General features: G+C 42.7%; 1 pseudogene; it reads right to left on the minus strand.

Moving 5' to 3' along the window:
- LOC139001021 (sulfotransferase 1C4-like) overlaps nucleotides 1–19,145 on the minus strand; it is a 31,671-nt pseudogene that overhangs the window by 8,490 nt on the left and 4,036 nt on the right.

Consider the following 19,145-nt stretch of genomic DNA (forward strand, 5'->3'; position numbering starts at 1 on the left):
CCTGATGAGAGGTGGACTCCACATGAGACTCCGTGGACTTTCACTCCGTGAGACGAGCCCCTGACTGATTGCTGTGCTGTATGAGCCTGACCCAACTGTGGCCACCTGTCTGTCTCCATCTTCGTCGTCCGTCTTTCGGTGTGCATTGCCTGGTGGCCTTTGCTGGAGCCTAGGACCCACTAGGAATAAGTAAATAAACCCTGTGTGATTGCATACTAATTCTGTCTTGTGTGTTCATGTGTTCTGGTTTGGCTCAACTGTCTAGGTTTGAAGTACCAGGGATAGGCCGTTATTGTTGACCCCTGGTCATCTGCATATGTCCCACTAAATCTAGACAGATAACTAATTAATTGGGGCATAATTGGGATAATTGGCGTAGCCAGCAGGATTCCAAAACAAATTTCTCTGCAGCGCAGGCGGATAATTATTTAAAATTGTCAAAAACACTCAAGTTACCAATGAGATCAAAGAAGAAATTAAAAACATCCTGGAAACTAATGACAATGAAAACACAACAATCCAAAACCTACGGGACACAATGAAAGCAGTCCTCAGAGGGAAGTTTATAGCTCTACAGGCCTACCTCAAAAAACAAGAAAAAATGGTAGTAAATCATCTAACTCTACAACTCAAAGAATTAGAAAGAGAGCAACAAGAAAAGCCCAGAGTGAGCAGAAGGAAGGAGATAATAAAGATCAGAGCAGAAATAAATGACCTAGAGACCAAAAAAACAACACATAAGATCAATGAAACCAAGAGCTGGTTCTTTGAAAGGATAAACAAGTTTGATGAACCTCTAGCCAGGCTCACCAAGAAGCAAAGAGAGAGGACCCAAATAAACAAAATCAGAAATGATAGAGGTGAAATAACAACAGACCCCACAGAAATACAAATTATTGTTAAAAAATATTATGAACAACTCTACTCCAACAAACTAGACAACCTGGAGGAAATGGACATATTCCTAGAAAAATACAACCTTCCAAAACTCAATCAGGAAGAATCTAAAAATCTCAATAGACCAATAGCTATGGAAGAAATTGAAGCAGTCATCAAAAAGCTTCCAGCAAACAAAAGCCCAGGGCCAGACTGCTTCACAGGGGAGTTTTACCAAACATTCAAGGAAGAACTAAAACCTATCCTCCTCAGACTATTCCAAAAAATTCAAGAGGAAGGAACACTTCCAAGCTCATTCTATGAAGCCAGCATCACCCTAACACCAAAACCAGATAAAGACAACACAATGAAAGAGAATTACAGGCCAATATCCCTCATGAACATAGATGCCAAAATCCTCAACAAAATCCTAGCAAATCGGATCCAGCAGTACATCAGAAAGATCATACACTATGACCAAGTAGGATTTACCCCAGGGGTGCAAGGATGGTACAATATCCGCAAATCAATAAACGTGATACATCACATAAACAAATTGAGAGAAAAAGACCACATAGTCATTTCAATTGATGCAGAAAAAACATTTGACAAAATCCAACACCCATTTTTGATAAAAACTCTCAGCAACGTGGGAATAGAAGGATCATACCTCAACATAATAAAAGCCATAGATGACAAGCCCACAGCCAACATCATACTCAATGGGCAAAAACTAAAACCATTTCCCTTAAGAACAGGAACAAGACAGGAATGCCCACTCTCACCATTCCTGTTTGACATAGTACTGGAAGTACTAGCCATTGCAATTAGACAAGAAGAAGAAATAAAAGGCATCCAAATTGAAAAAGAAGAAATAAAACTGTCCTTATTCTCAGATGACATGATATTGTACATAGAAAACCCAAAAGACTCCATCAAAAAACTATTAGACTTAATAAATGAATTCAGCAATGTAGCAGGATACAAAATTAATACCAAGAAATGTATGGCATTTCTATACACCAATAGTGAATTACAGAAAGAGAGACTAAAAAAGCAATCCCATTTACCATATCATCAAAAAAATTAAGATACCTAGGAATAAACTTAACTAAGGAGGTAACAGACTTATATGCGGAAAACTACAGGACATTGAAAAAAGAGATAGAGGAAGGCATAAACAGATGGAAGAACATACCATGTTCATGGATTGGTAGAATCAACATCATCAAAATGTCCATACTACCCAAAGCAATCTATAAATTCAACGCACTACCCATTAAAATACCAATGGGCATATTTCACAGACCTAGAATGAACTCTCCAAAAATTCATCTGGAATAAAAAAAGACCCCGAATAGCTACAGCGATCTTGAGAAAGAAGAACAAAGTAGGTGGGATCTCAATACCAGATATCAAACTGTATTACAAAGCCACTGTTTTCAAAACTGCCTGGTACTGGCACAAGAACAGACATATAGATCAATGGAATAGAATAGAGAACCCAGAAATCGACCAGAACCAATATGCTCAATTAATATTTGACAAAGGAGACAAGAACATACAATGGAGTCAAGACAGTCTCTTCAATAAATGGTGTTGGGAAAATTGGACAGATACATGCAAAAAGATGAAACTAGACCACCAACTTACACCATACACAAAAATAAACTCAAAATGAATAAAGGACTTAAATGTAAGATGGGAAACCATAAAAATATTAGAGGAATCCAAACGCAACAAAATCTCATACATACGCCGAAGCAATTTCTTCACTGATACAGCTCCTAGGGCATTGGAAACTAAAGATAAAACAAATAAGACTACATCAAAATAAAAAGCTTCTACACAGCAAAAGAAACCATCAACAAAACAACAAGAAAGTCCACTGCATTGGAGAACGTATTTGCCAATGTTATCACCGATAAGGGTTTAATCTCCAACATATATAGGGCACTCACACAACTTAACAAAAGGAAGATAAACAGCCCAATCAAAAAATGGGCAAAGGACCTAAATAGACATTTTTCAAAAGAGGACATTCAGAAAGGCAAGAGACATATGAAAACATGCTCAAAGTCACTAATCATCGGAGAAATGCAAATCAAAACAACAATGAGGTACCATCTCACACCTGTCAGAATGGCTATCATCAACACATCAACAAACAACAAGTGCTGGAGAAGACGTGGAGAAAAGGGAACACTCGTGTACTGCTGGTGGGAATGCAGACTGGTGCAGCCACTGTGGAAGACAATATGGAATTTCCTCAAAAAGTTAAAAATGGAACTCCCAGTGATTTGACCCAGTGATCCCACTTCTAGGAATATATCCCAAGAAACCAGAAACACCAATCAGAAAGGCTATATGTACCCCTATGTTCATAGCAGCACAATTTACCATAGCGAAGATCTAGAAACAGCCCAAGTGCCCATCAGCAGATGAATGGATTAGAAAACTGTGGTACATCTACACAATGGAATACTATGCTGCTGTAAAAAAAGAAGGAACTCTTACCCATTTGCAACAGCATGGATGGAACTGGAGAGCATTATGCTTAGTGAAATAAGCCAGGCAATGAAAGAAAAATACCACATGATCTCACTCATTCATGGATAATAAAGACCATTATAAACTGATGAACAAAAATAGATACAGAGGCAGAGCAGCATCGAACAGACTGTCAAACTACAGCGGGAAGGTTGGGGAGGGTTGGGGGGTGGAAGCGGGGGTAAGAGATCAACCGAAGGACTTAGTATGCATACATATAAGCATAACCAATGGACACAAGACACTGGGGGGTAGGGGAGGCAGGGGGAATGTCAAGCAGGGAAAAAAAAGGAGACATATGTAATAATCTTTGTAATACTTTAAGCAATAAAACAAAATTAAAATAAATAAATAAAATAAAGGGCCAGATGGTTGAGAACCACTGCTCAAAAAAACAAAACAACAACAACAAAAAGACACTCAAGTTTCAGTCAGAGTATTAAGGAAACAGCCACCGAGTTTAAAGGGGATTAATCTGGCACCAACTGAAAGCGAACTAGTCTCTAAGGACACGGGTCAGTGGTCGTCCACCGCCAGGGCCTGCCCAGGAGAGTCTGACTCCCGACTGGCTGAGGCCTGAGGGTCGCAGCAGCCTCTCTGTCCTAGTGGAGCCGAGTTGGCGGATTACAGCAACCAACCTGTTCCCAATCCGGAGACTCGACACCGGAGCGTAACCGGGTTCAGTCCAAAATCAAAACTCCCCTTCAAATTAAGAGATTTAAATTAAAGGAAACTGAAAGTAAAAGGAAAATGAATTTTTTTTGAAGAATAAATTTACAGCAGAGCAGAACTTATGAACAGAATTTTGAAGAAACTAGTTAAAACTCTCCCTAATTTTCTAAGAAAACTAACAACGCTCCATCTAGAAACCACGTACTGCAATAGGAACACACCGCATACACAAGGATTCTGTCGGTTTGGTGGGTACGCACCAAGACTCCGCCTCACTCAACACCATGCAGAAGGTTAAAGACTTCTTCAACAAGCTTTCAAAAGAAACAACCCTGCCGAGCCTAACATACCATCAGAAAGCAAATGGAGACGGTAGAGGACGCCCTGAGGGCCAAATATAAAATCCAGACAGCCCCTGGCCTCAGCAAAAACATAGTAGATCCTAACAATCTGAGTCCAATAATACAGTGGTTCTCAACCTGTGGGTCGCGACCCCTTTGGCCTTTGAACGACTTTCACAGGGGTTGCCTAAGACCATCCTGCATATCAGATATTTACATTATGATTCATAACAGTAGCAAAATTACAGTTATGAAGTAGCAACAAAAATAATTTTATGGTTGGGGGTCACAACTTGAGGAATTGTATTTAAAGGGCCAGAAGGTTGAGAACCACTGCAATAATAGAAAGAAGGCCACAGGAGGTAGTAAGAATATTACTACAGACAATCCATCACCTGCAGGAGGACACTGACAAGGGAAGATCACTAGCACAGAAGGTCGTTGCAAAATACTCCAGCAAGCCAGTAGTAGTAAAAAAGAAGGTAATCAGATTGGAAAATGAAGCAATCAGTAGAATGCACCTCCTTTTCAAGGCAGGAATTAGCAGAACTCAGAAAACGATTGATTAAAGGAGAATTAACGGACATAGTATGAACTTGGAGGCGACACATCTATGTTAAGTGCAGATGAACTCACAGTAGTAATAGATGCAATACAATTAGCCAAATTAAAAACAGCACTAAAGGAAATTGCAGAACAACATTCAAATACAGTAAGATCATTATGGAGCTGGATAGGAGATGTGTGGAGAAGAGCATTCCCAGCAGTGGACCTGTCTTCAGGACAGTTGTCAGAACATTGGGGTCTCTTACACAATTACAGACCCAGTTAAGGAAATGGGTGATTCTAACAAGCCTCTCTAAACCACCATGGGAAAATTCAGAGGTAGAAGGGATAGTCAAGGTACTAATAAGAAACGCCCAGATGGCTACAAAATGCAGCCTCAGAACCTTATCGCAGGGTCCAGCACTGCAGAGGATTTTAAAAAGAAAATCCAACTGCACCAAGACCTGTTAGCAGAAAAGAAATTCGCCTTCACAGCAGAGGAATCAAAGAAATATTCATTCCCCATGCAACAGTATAGGGGACCTCCAAAGCCCTTACAAACACGCCAAACCAATCAAAACAGGCAGAATGACCAGTACAGACAAGGACAAGCTAATTACTGGAGAAGGAACAATTCATTCTTCAAGAACAATAATCCATTCAGAAGTAATAATAACAACTCAGTCAGAGACAATAGTAATCCATTTAGAAATAATAATCTATTCAGGAATAATCAATCCACCCAGCCACAAAACCCATTCAGACAAAATGACCCTTTTGGGAACAATAACTTATTTAGAAATCGAAACTTTAAACGAAATCCCAACCCCTTCCAAAATGGACAAGGCACTAACCCCTTTAAACAAAACTCAAATCAAATCAGGGAAACTGGTAGGGCTCCCACCGACCACAGCAAGTTCAGCAGTAGGGGGCACAAACAAATTTACCCACCCCTACCCTTTGGAACCCTCCCCAACATAAATATTACAGAAACATTTCTCATGGAACATGACAATAGACCATACATAACACTACAAGTATCACTACATGGAAGTCATTTTCAAAACCACTCATTTTTAGTAGATACAGGAACACAAGTCTCTTTACTAAAAGGCACAGTAACACACAACAAAGTAGTCACAGAAGGAGTAATGGGCAATGTAATCTGAACAGCACCCACTCCTGGACGCATATAAAGGAAAGAAAATCCCAGCAACCTTTTTGATAGCACCAGAAATTCAAAACATTATAGGTATGGACTTAATCCCACAACTCTTTAGTCACATCATACATAAACCTACATTACATAACATACAGACATTCTTAACAGCACTACAAATACCTCCATTAACATTACCAGAACCAAATACACATTCATTCACACCTCAAAGCCCTCTAAAAGGAGGACATGATGATGGAACCAAAGCACTTAAAAAACTTCTGGAAGAGGCTAAAATAGAACCAGGCAGGTCACACATTTATAACAGCTCAATCTGGCCTGTAAAAAAGCCTAACGGCACCTACAGGATCACAATAGACTATCGCAACCTGAATAAGGCCTCACCAAAGAGAGATGGCTGCCTGCCTGACGCACAAGATGTAATCAATATGACCCAAAAAGCCGACCCAAAACGCATGGCAGCAATTGACCTATCAGACATGTTTTCCGCCATCCCAATAGCTAAGGAATCCAGACCTATTACCACATCTACATGGCAAGGTAAGCAATCGCAATTCAAAAGACTTCCACAAGGATACAAAAATTCACCTACAGTTGCACACAATTTACTTGCCAATAACATCGACCCCACCAAATGTAAATCTACAATTATACAATACATAGACGACATCCTACTCTATAACAATGACAAGGATACCCTTCAAACTGACTTAGACGCACTAGTATCTCATTTGAGATCACTAGGCTGGATAATTAATCCTGACAAAATCCAGCCCCCAGACACCAAAACAACATTTTTAGGCATCCACTGGAGTTCTGCAGGCGGAAACATACTGAACAAAGTAATAGAGAAATTGCTAAACCTAAAAGGCCCAACCAACAAAAAAGAAACACAACAATTAATGGGACTTTTCATGTACTGGAGACAACACATACCATATCTGGCAGACATTGCAAAACCCATATACAAAGTCACCAGGAAAGCAGTATCTTTCATATGAACCCAAGAACAGGAACAAGCATTTAAACAATTAAAGGATTACATACACCACTTTCAATCCCTACAAAGTATCAGACCAGGAGACAAAATAATACTAGGCATTAGTTTCATGGCAGAACATGAAACTAGCTGGGGACTAGACAAAAGAGGAACAGAAGACGAAAAACTAATGCCTGTAGGATTCTGGACTCAGAGATTCCCTAACTCTTACCACAAATTCTCTCATTTTCAGAAACTAACCTGGACACTCTATGTGGCATTTTGCACATGGAGCCCCTGACTGGACTTAACCCAATAACCGTGCACAGCACATTGCCCCTTAAGGCATGGCTCAAAATGTCAGCTGAAGAATTGGCAGGTTCCCAAATGGATGAAAAGGTTCTCTCGGGGAAGTGGTACATTAACACACGAGAAACCTCTGGCTCCAGTGAACCAGCCCTCCTCACCAAGGAGGTCAACAAACTTGAGGTGGAACCACCTACCCGTGCCAACAAGTTTGTAAGACCACCCAATCCGATCAGTGTGAAAGGGCCACAATATAGCCCTGAACTTAACAACGCCTGGTTTACAGACAGATCAGTTTCTGTAACCGGTGACCCGTGCGAATGGAGAGCAGCAGCCTTCAATCCAGCGACATCACAAGTGCTAACGACGACTAGTAGGTCCAAATCTGCTTAACATGCTGAACTCATAGCTACATATTTAGCCTTTAAGGACTCAATTGACAATCATAAGCTCAAAATTTACGTCTTTTCCGACTCATGGGCAGTCTGTAAAGGAATCACTGAATGGTAAAAAGGCTGGTTAATTAATCGCAAACCTTTATGGTCACAAGACTATTGGATAAAACTCTACGGCCTCTCCAAGCAAATTAACACTTGGATTGCGGGAAACGAGTTAAGTCGGCTCGCGTGAATTGCGCGTACTCCGCGGGAGCCGTCTTAACTCCGTTCATATAGATTTGCGATGGAGTGCGGGAAACGTGTAAACTCGGGCCGATTGTAACTGCGTATTACCAAATATTTGTTTGTTTGCCGTTCACAAAGATACCTACCTGCGTATGCGAACCGCCATCTTATATTTTGGCGGGAAATTCACCCGACACCGTAGTGTTAAAATATACATGACACGAGAAACCAAAATGGCGGCATAGGTAAACACCAGAAATTGCTGCCTCCCACAACAACTTCAAAAGTACAACGAAAAGACAAAACGGACATCATCCAGAACTACAGGAAGGCTGGCTGAGTGGAAATTCTACAACTAGAAGGAAAGAGAAAAGCATACCGAGACTCAGAGGAGCTGCGGAGGTGGAGTGCAGAGGTACGGAGGCTTGAGCGCTCGGAAAGGGGCTGGCACCTGAGGATGCTGCTGTCTTTTTTAATCGGGAGGGAGTCTCAAGCTCCCGACTGCTCTGAACTCTAGTTGCGGGAAGTCTCTGGGGACCCAGACTCATACGGGGAGAAACTGGACTGTCTGGCAAAGGCAGAACTCTGAACTCAAGGGCTGCTTTCTCTCAAAGGTGCTTGCAGCGATTACCAGGACACTGAGACGTGGGGCCCCTTAGGGCAGGGCTGAGGATCAGCCATAGCTGCTTGCCCTGCCCTGCTGATTCCCTGAGACCCCACCCGACCCAGGCTGCAGCAGAGGCTTTTGCATAGGAATGCCCTGGCCCTTCGCAATCTGAAAATTACCTAACAAATTGCAACTGGGCCAGACAGACCCAGAAATTCCAAGAGAAGTCCCCAGGCCCCACAGCGGCTTACATTGCTTCACAGCTGGGCCTCATCTGGGCACCTCCAAACCCCAAGAAAGAAAGGGGAATCTGCAGATTTCTTTGTAGCTCCTGCTGGGTAGCCTCAGGAAGAGGCTAAATTAGCAACTCCTTAGATCCAAGACCCAGTGTACCCAGTGGTCAGAGTGGGACCATCCAGATTACAACTCCTCAGATCCATAAGGGACACACTCAGGGGGCAGACTCAGTGAGCACCAAAGCCCCACTGAAGCAAGTCTTGCCCCAAAAGGGTGTCTTCAGCACAGAAGTTCTCCCACTGCAGACACAGCTGATTCTCACAGCCAATTGGCCTGGAGGTCAATTCCTCTCAGTGATACCTACAACAATCAAGGCTTAACTACACAAGACTGTGCACAAAGCCCACAAAGGGGTGCACCAAGAGTGTCCACCTCAGGTAATTGGAGAGGCTGAGCCACTGGGCCCTATAGGACACCTAGTGCACAAAGCCACTCAGGGAAACATAAAAAATGTGGAGACAAAGGAAACAGGTCACAAATGACAGAAATGGAGGAAAGCAAACTACTGGATATAGAGTTCAAAACCACGGTTATAAGGTTTTTCAAGAATTTTCTGGAAACTGCTGACAAATTTAGTGAGACCCTGGAGGATATGAAAAAAGACCAACTAGAAATTAAGCATACACTGACTGAAATAAAGAATAATATACAGAGATCCAACAGCAGACAAGAGGATCCCAAGAATCAAGTCAAAGATTTAAAATACCCAACCGGAAAAGCAAAAACAAAAAAGAATCCAGGAGAACCAAGATGGCAGCATAGGTAAACACCAAGACTGCCGCCGCAAACAACCACTTCAAAAATACAACTAAAAGACGGAACAGACATCACCCAGAACCACAGGAAAGCTGGCTGAGGAGAGACTCTTCAACTAGAAGGAAAGACAACAGCAAACCGAGGCTCAGAGGAGGCGCAGTGTGGAAAATACAAAGGTACCGAGGTGCGCGCGCAAAGCGGGCTGGTGGCTGAGGGCGCCGTTGTCGTTTTCAGTCGGGAGGGAGTCTCAGACTCTGAGCTCCAGATCCGGGCGAATCTCTAGGGACTCAGACTCAGACGGGAGAAGCGGGATTGTCTGGCATCAGTTGGAATCTGAGGACAGCTTTCTCTCCGAGGTTTGCAGCGGCTGCCGGGGTTCTGAGAAGCAGAGCCTCTGGGAAGGGACTGAGAGCAGCCATAACTGCTCCCTCCACCCGCCCTGTTGATCCCGCCCCGCCCAAGCCCTGCACAGAGCCATTTGCCGGATTGCCTCAGGCAAAGGCTAGATTAGCACCTCCCCAGAGGACGGAAGTTTTCCACACAGCTGATTCTCACAGCCAGTCAGCCTGGTGGTCAAATCCCTCAGTATTAACTAAAAAAATCAAGGCTTAACTAGAACAAGACTGCGCACAAAGACCACAAGGGGGTGCACCAAGAAAGCATAAAAAATGCGGAGACAAAAAAACATGACAGAAATGGAGGATATGGAGCTAAAAAACGCAATTTTGAGGGCTTGCAATAAACTTGTGGAGAGCCTCACAAAAAATAATGAGACCCTCGATGCTACGATAAAGAAACTAGAAATTAAGCATACAAGGACTGAAATAAAGAATATTATACCCAATAGCAGACCAGAGGAGTGCAAGAATCAAGCCAAAGATTTGAAATTCGAAGAAGCAAAAAACACCCAACCGGAAAAGCAAAATGAAAAAAGAATCCGAAAATACGAAGATAGTGTAAGGAGCCTCTGGGACAGCTTCAAGCGCACTAATGTCAGAATTATTGGGGTGCCAGAAGATGAGAGACAGCAAGATATTGAAAACCTATTTGAAGAAATAATGGCAGAAAACTTCCCCCACCTGGTGAAAGAAATGGACTTACAGGTCCAAGAAGCGCAGAGAACCCCAAACAAAAGGAATCCAAAGAGGACCACACCAAGACACATCATAATTAAAATGCCAAGAGCAAAAGACAAAGAGAGAATCTTAAAAGCAGCAAGAGAAAGAGACTCAATTACAAACAAGGGAATACCCATACGACTGTCAGCTGATTTCTCAACAGAAACTTTGCTGGCCAGAAGGGAATGGCAAGAAATATTCAAAGTGCTGAATACCAAGAACCTACAACCAAGAGTACTTTATCCAGCAAAGCTATCATTCAGAATTGAAGGTCAGATAAAGAGCTTCACAGATAAGGAAAAGCTAAAGGAGTTCATCACCACCAAACCAGCATTATATGAAATGCTGAAAGGTATCCTTTAAGAAGAGGAAGAAGAAAAAGGTAAAGATACAAATTGTGTACAACAAACATGCATCTATCAACAAGTGAATCTAAGAATCAAGTGAATAAATAATCTGATGTACAGAATGAACTGGTGATTATAATGAATCAGGGACATAGAAAGGGAATGGGCAGACTATTCTTGGGGGGGGGGGAAGGGGAATGGGAGATGCGGGAAGAGACTGGACAAAAATCGTGCACCTATGGATGAGGACAGTGGGTGAGGAATGAGGGCGGAGGGTGGGGCGGGAACTGGGAGGAGGGGAGTTATGGGGGGGGGGGAGGAACAAATGTAATCTGAACAATAAAGATTTAATTTTAAAAAAAAGAAAAGAAAAAAGAATCCAAAAATATGAAGATAGTGTAAGGAGCCTCTGGGACTTCAAGTGTACCAACATCTGAATTATAGGGGTGCCAGAAGAAGAAAGAGGGCAAGATATTGAAAACCTATTTGAAGAAATAATGACAGAAAACTTCCTCTACCTGGTGAAAGAAATAGACTTACAGGTCCAGGAAGTGCAGAGAACCCCAAACAAAAGGAATCCAAAGAGGACCACACCAAGACACATCATAATTAAAATGCCAAGAGCAGCCGAAACCGGTTTGGCTCAGTGGATAGAGCGTCGACCTGCGGACTGAAAGGTCCCAGGTTCGATTCCGGTCAAGGGCATGTACCTGGGTTGCGGGCACATCCCCAGTAGGAGATGTGCAGGAGGCAGCTGATCGATGTTTCTCTCTCATCGATGTTTCTAACTCTCTATCTCTCTCCCTTCCTCTCTGTAAAAAATCAATAAAATATATTTAAAAAAAATAAATAAATAAAATAAAATAAAATGCCAAGAGCAAAAGACAAAGGGAGAATCTTAAAAGCAGCAAGAGAAAGAAAGTCAGTTACCTACAAGGGAGTACCCATATGACTGTCAGCTGATTTCTCAACAGAAACTATGCAGGCCAGAAGAGAGTGGCAAGAAATATTCAAAGTGATGAATAGCAAGAACCCACAACCAAGATTACTTTATCCAGCAAAGCTATCATTCAGAATTGAAGGTCAGATAAAGAGCTTCACAGATAAGAAAAAGCTAAAGGAGTTCATCACCCCAAACCAGCATTATATGAAATGCTGAAAGGTATCCTTTAAGAAGAGGAAGAAGAAAAAGGTAAAGATAAAAATTATGTACAGCAAATACATATCTATCAACAAGTGAATCTAAAAATCAAGTGAATAAAAAATCTGATGAACAGAGTAAACTGGTGAATATAATAGAACCAGGGGCATGGAAAGGGAGTGGACTGATAATTCTTGGGGGGAAAGGGGTGTGGGGGTGCAGGAAGAGACTGGACAAATATCATACACCTATGGATGAGGACAGTGGGAGGGTTAAGGGCAGAGGGTGGGGTGGGACCTGGGTGGAGGAGAGCTATGGGGGGAAAAAAGAGGAACAACTGTAATAATCTGAACAATAAAGATTTAATTTAAAAAAAAAGAAAAAGGAAAATGAATCTAAGGCATAAAGACTTATGATAAAATGAACACCTATGAACTCACCTCCCAGTTTATTGTTAGGTTTAATGTAAGGTTTAATCTGAGATTTAAGATTTAATCTGACCAAAGCCAATAAATTGACCAAGACAAGCAGGGTAAGAGCAAAATATCGCGTTTATTGGAAGCTCTCGGGCAAGGTCCCACGGTCTGGGGGTGCAGGCCGGGGGAGTCACACCCGCTATGCCTGGCAGAGCTTTTTTATGCTGCTGTTGGACCAATCAGGTTTATCTGAGGTAGCTTGTGGAGGGTGATTGATGAGCGGGAAGTTGGTACAGCTGCACCCTGGCCATCTTGAGAAGTCTCCGGTGGTTATTTATTGGCCATCAGCACAACAGGATGCTCTGGTGGGTCCCAGGATGGCAGCTATTGTCCAGCAGGATGTGGCTCGGCAGTTCTGGGTTGTTTTGTTCAACTCAGCTGGTGGGATCAGGAAAGACCCTATTTTCCCAGCCCCAGACCTTACATTTATGATGGGCAACAGGACTATCCCTTAAATCTCCCCCCCCACCCCTCTCAGAGATAACCCCCATTGAGAGCTTTTTGTTTATTATTCCTTTGTATTTCTTCATAGATTTATCACCTAGGCTTTGTCCCAAAAACATCTTGAACAATTTTGCATGGTTTTTTTTTCTCGTAATATAAAAGGAATCATTTTCATGCATTCTTTTACAAGGCACTTTTTTTTGTTCAGCATTATATTTCTGAGACTCACTTGTGTGGTTCTGTGTAACTGGTATTAATTAATCCATTTAGCTATTGATTAGCATCTGGGTTATTTCTATTTATTTTGCTATTAGAAATAATGCTGCTAGGAGCTCTTTTGTATATTTCCCTAAGTACACCTATGCAACGATTTTTCCAGGGTGTATTTCTTGGTGTGGAATTGCTGGTTCATTGGATATACCTTCAAAGTTATTAAATAATGGTAAACTGAATTTGGTTTCTAAAGAGAATTATACCAGTTTACATTGTCACCAGAAATACATTGGTGTTCTATACCCTTTGCTAATCATTGCTATTACAATATTGTTTTTGATTGCCAGTCTGGTTGGTATAAAATGTTTTCTCATGGGGTTTACATGTTCATTTGTTCAATTACTAGCAAAGCATAGCATATTTTCATGTTTATTGGCCATGTTTTTGCCCATTGGGTGGGTGGCCCTTTGCCTATTATATGTGATGCATGTATCTTCTTCCAAATGTCTTTGACTCCCTTTGTGTATCTTTCAATAAACATTCTTTAAGTTTAAAATAAAATAAAATATACAATGATGCATGTCAACGCTCACGCCACAGACAAAACACCCACATGCTCCACAACCCAATAGCAGATACATTAGCAGAAGGCATCACACCTGAAGACAACATCACTATCGTGGACAAATCAAAATCATTAGCAATTAATCTAAAATTAGTAAGAAATGAAAATAATGACTAGTCCATCACCCTTCTTCCTAAACTTAAATTTAGGAAAGAAAATGGCAAATACAAATTGCTCCCATCTACGTCAGAACTCACCTTTGCACCACAATCTATACAACAGATACGTACAACATTAGGATACCTCAAACATTCTTCTCTTGCCCCTTGGTTCCTTAAGATGCAGGGGTCCTCAAACTTTTTAAACAGGGGTCCAGTTCACTGTCCCTCAGATTGTTGGAGGGCCGGACTATAATTTAAAAAAAACTATGAACAAATTCCTATGCACACTGCACATATCTTATTTTGAAGTAAAAAAACAAAACGGGAACAAATACAGTATTTGTATTGCATGTGGCCCGTGGGCTGTAGTTTGAGGACCCCTGCTAAGAGGAACCTAAAGGCACCCATTAAACTCATCAAGCAAGCAATCAATTCCTGTGAACAATGCAAAGGCACTCACACGTTTAAATCTCTTATAACACCCAGACTGACTAATGCATTTGTGCCTAAGACTTGATTAGGCTTGCCTAATCAAGCCTTACAAATTGATTTTATTGGACCACTTCAGGTACCCTTTGCAGACAAATATGCATGCACTATTGTTGATACAGCAACTGGAATACTTTATGCTTATGCCTCAAGACATCCAAATGCAAAAACCACTATTCAAGCACTCTCAACATGGTTCTCATTCTATGGACCACTGCAAATCTTTCAATCAGACCAAGGCACACACTTCACAGCATCATCAGTCCAACAAGAAGCACAAGACTTAGCCATCGATTGGAATTTCCACCTGCCTTATAACCCACAAGCAGCTGGACACATAGACACAATGGCCTCCTCAAACACAAACGGCAAACACTACTCATGGACAGGTCATTCAAGACACTACAAGAATTACTAGACAAAGCATGTCTACAACTAAACTCCACACCTAAGGCAAATAGACTTTCCCCAATAGAAGAATTACTCCAACCACACATCTACACTAATAAAAGAGAAACATGGTAATTAGCGTACGACCGCTACCTTTCCCATTGGCTAATCAGTGAGTATATGCAAATTAACTGTCAGCCAAGATGGCGGCCGGAAGCCAGGCAGCTGGAAGCGAACATGAGGCTTGCTTGCTCCAGTGACTGCAGACTCCAACGTTCCCCGCCTGACTTGCCGGCCTCTGAGTTGCAACTCTAAGCAACTATGTACTATGTTGCAAATAAGAAGCTAAACAAAACCCCAGAAACCAGCTTTCAGCCTGCCGGGATCTCAGAGCTGAAGTTATACATTGTTTCGATTATAGAACGGCAAACAAACCAGATAGGAAGCCTCAGAGCTAGAGCCAGAGCTAAAGCTGGACCAGAATAAAATAAAAAAAAAGAGAAAAAAAAGGAGTGGTTGGGAGCTTCAGTCAACAACCGCCAGCCTGAAAGCAGCCCTCAGCCCCTCACCCAGACTGGCCAGGCACCCCAGTGGGGACCCCCACCCTGAAGGGTGTGTGACCAGCTGCAAACAGCCATCATCCCCTCATCCAGGCTGGCACCCCAGTGGGGACCCCCACCCTGATCCAGGACACCCTTCAGGGCAAACCAGCTGGCCTCCAGGCCTCTATCCTATATAGTAAAAGGGTAATATGCCTCCCAGCACCGGGATCAGCGGAGCCTCGAGGCCTCCTGGCACCGGATCAGTGTGACAGGGGGCAGCGCCCAAACCCCCTGATCGCCATGCAGCTCTGTGTGTGACAGGGGACGGGGCCACAACCTCCCTATCTACCCTGCTCTGTGTGTGACAGGGTAGAGCCATAACCTCCCCATCGGCCCTGCCCTGAGTGTGACAGTGGCGGCGCCCCAACCCCCTGATTGGCCCTGCTCTGTGCGTGACAGGGGGTGGCGCCGCAACCTCCTCATCGACCCTGCCTTGAGTGTGACAGGGGGCGTTGCCCCAACCCCCTAATCGGCCCCACCCTGAGCGTGACTGAGGGTGGCATCGCAACCTCCCAATCCGCTCTGCTCTGTGCATGACAGGGGGTGGCGCCCCAACTCCCCAATCAGCCCTGCTCTGAGCCTGACCAGGGGCTGCACCTAGGGATTGGGCCTGCCCTCTACCACCCAGGAGCAGGCCTAAGCCAGCAGGTCGTTATCTCCTGAGGGGTCCCAGACTGCAAGAGGGCACAGGCCGGGCTGAGGGACACCCCCCCCAGTGCACAAATTTTTGTGCACCGGGCCTCTAGTTGTAAATAATTCCATTGCAGATCATGAACCACCCCTCAATATCACCAAAAAATTACCCTATAAAATCTTAACCAAATCCGCTAAGGCTGGCTCCTTATCCCCACAGGAAATAATCGCCCACTCTGGATCATCGCTCTTCTGGACTGTAAACAGTCTAGGACACCTACAACAAACCAAACTACAGAACTCTACCCTCTGGCATGACCCAACTGCTCACCCAAAAGCTTCTATATTGATCTCTACACACTTCTCTCACTCCCCTTCTCAATCCTTCCCACACTAGTTCTAGTGTTGACTCTCAAATGCCTCCTTAACAATGTGCTTAAGGACTGTCTGCATCTCCCTCTTTGGATTCCTCCTCCTTATAGCACTCTTAGCAACCCCACTGACACTCCATTGGATGTGGTGTGGTGTCCGTATCTTTCATGTGACAATACCACCACCACCGAGCCCGCCATCACCGTCCACGCGACCCTAGAGACCTTAAAAAACCCCTGCTCCGCTCTTTATAACTATACCCTCTGCATCCTAAACAAATAGTACCCCTCTCTTTTTCAGTGATCAGGCACTGGAAACCCGGAACAACTAGATGAATTTCTAGAAGAAATCTCAGCAGTCCCAGTACCCCCACAATCCACACCAAACCAATCCCCCACTTACCCTACTGTTCTCTCTACCCCACTTCCAATTAACCCTCCTTCAGAACGAGCCCCATACCCAACAATTCCTCCTTACCCTGGTATTGCTCTTGACAATTATCGCATACGACTTCACCCCCTGATATGTAATGATTCTTGGTACTGCTGGATACCCAACTCTTATTCTGAAAACCCAGCAAACCTACAGACTAGCCTCACAGGCCCAGTGAGACAAAGTCTCCATAACCTGCTGGATGATATTCAAGCATTTTTTAAAATATATTTTATTGATTTTTTTACAGAGAGGAAGGGAGAGAGATAGAGAGTTAGAAACATCAATGAGAGAGAAACATCGATCAGCTGCCTCCTGCACACCCCCTACTGGGGATGTGCCCACAACCCAGGTACATGCCCTTGACCGGAATCGAACCTGGGACCTTTCAGTCCGCAGGCCGACGCTCTATCCACTGAGCCAAACTGGTTTCGGCAGATATTCAAGCATTTGCTGAATATCTCCCAGAGCAAATTACTATTAATTACCTCCACCTCTTACAGCACTACACTCGCTTGGTGGAGGCAGCCATCTACTCTCCTAATAGAGACCCAGATCCTATCCCAACTACTCTCATTAGCAACCTCCTTCATTGCTTCTTATGCTCCACTATCAATCCCCACCATTTCCCCTCACGCTGCCAATATGGGAATGCATACCCAGTATCACTCAGGAAGAAATCACCATGCACTTTAGCACAAGACATCATTCAGGATTTAGAACAGGGAGACATGCAATTAGATATTTTCTGTTACCGCTAGTCTTTATGCTCTCCCTTATTACTGCCACCTCTGCTAATGCTACCACTACTATTGATACCTCCAATGCCTCAACCCATACTTCTATAATCACTACTTCTATCTCGAACCCTACCACTGCTCCCTCTACTACCACAACAACAATCCCTTCACTTATCTTTCTTACACATCCTACCCATATACCTAAACTGAAAAAAATCGGGAAAACACTATGTGTACCCAACTGTACACATAGTGACAAATAATACTTCCTTATTCTCATACTCTATAGGACACTTTGATTTTAATACCTCGATCTACTACCATAGCACCTATAAACTCTGCCCTGCATACCTTCCTGCACACTCTTGCCAAACCCTTGCACTAAATTCTGAGCAAAGGACTCTTAGAGCTCATTACTACACCCAACTGAAAAACTGCACACCACTTCAATGGTTTCAAGATGCACTCACCACTAGATCAATATCAATCATAGACACACAGCATTGTGAACCATCAACTACAACATATAAAACCATTAACAAATCCTCTTATTCTCAACCCATCCAAAACATAGATCCCTTTGTTACTCATGTATACAAAGAGCAAATCTCAATGTCATTCCCTTTATGGAAAGACTAATGCATTTCTGGTACATGGGTGAAGAGGGAGACAATTTTGAGGATTATGAGAATTTGGGTTATGATGAATACACAAATGACACAATTACAACATCTACACCTACAACAACACCTACAGGAATACCTATCTTTAACAGACATCCATTCTTTTCACCACCTACTAAACCCAACTCTCCCACTAGGATTCAATGAAATGGAACATTTTAATATGACTCATATAATCACAGAAAACAGTATTACATATTATCAATACTACCTCATAGGCTTTCCTAACTTTCCAATCTTCGGCAACTTCTGCATTGACTCATGTCACCAACACTTATATCACCTCTTACAACACCACTAGAGGACGTCATAACCCCTCAGGAATTTTTAACCTCAGACTAAAATTTCTGGCCATACATATTCCACAAGTTCTTACAGATCTCATTACACCACTTGTATTTAAAAATTTCAACAATCCTTTACTCCAAATTAATAACAATCTTAAACTTGGTAAAATAGCTCGCATATGCTTCATTGCATTTATCCCGAATGACACCCAGTCCAACATAGAAAATTTCTTTAAACAGAAAAAAATGATGACTCTGATTTAGTTCTTGGAGCATACATTGAACTTCTTACGGTTCTCAATTGCTTCAATGCCATGGA

The sequence above is a fragment of the Myotis yumanensis genome, unplaced genomic scaffold, assembly GCF_028538775.1.
Source record: "Myotis yumanensis isolate MYYU_CA2020_CCGP unplaced genomic scaffold, mMyoYum1.0.hap1 SCAF_66, whole genome shotgun sequence".
Classification (NCBI taxonomy): domain Eukaryota; kingdom Metazoa; phylum Chordata; class Mammalia; order Chiroptera; family Vespertilionidae; genus Myotis; species Myotis yumanensis.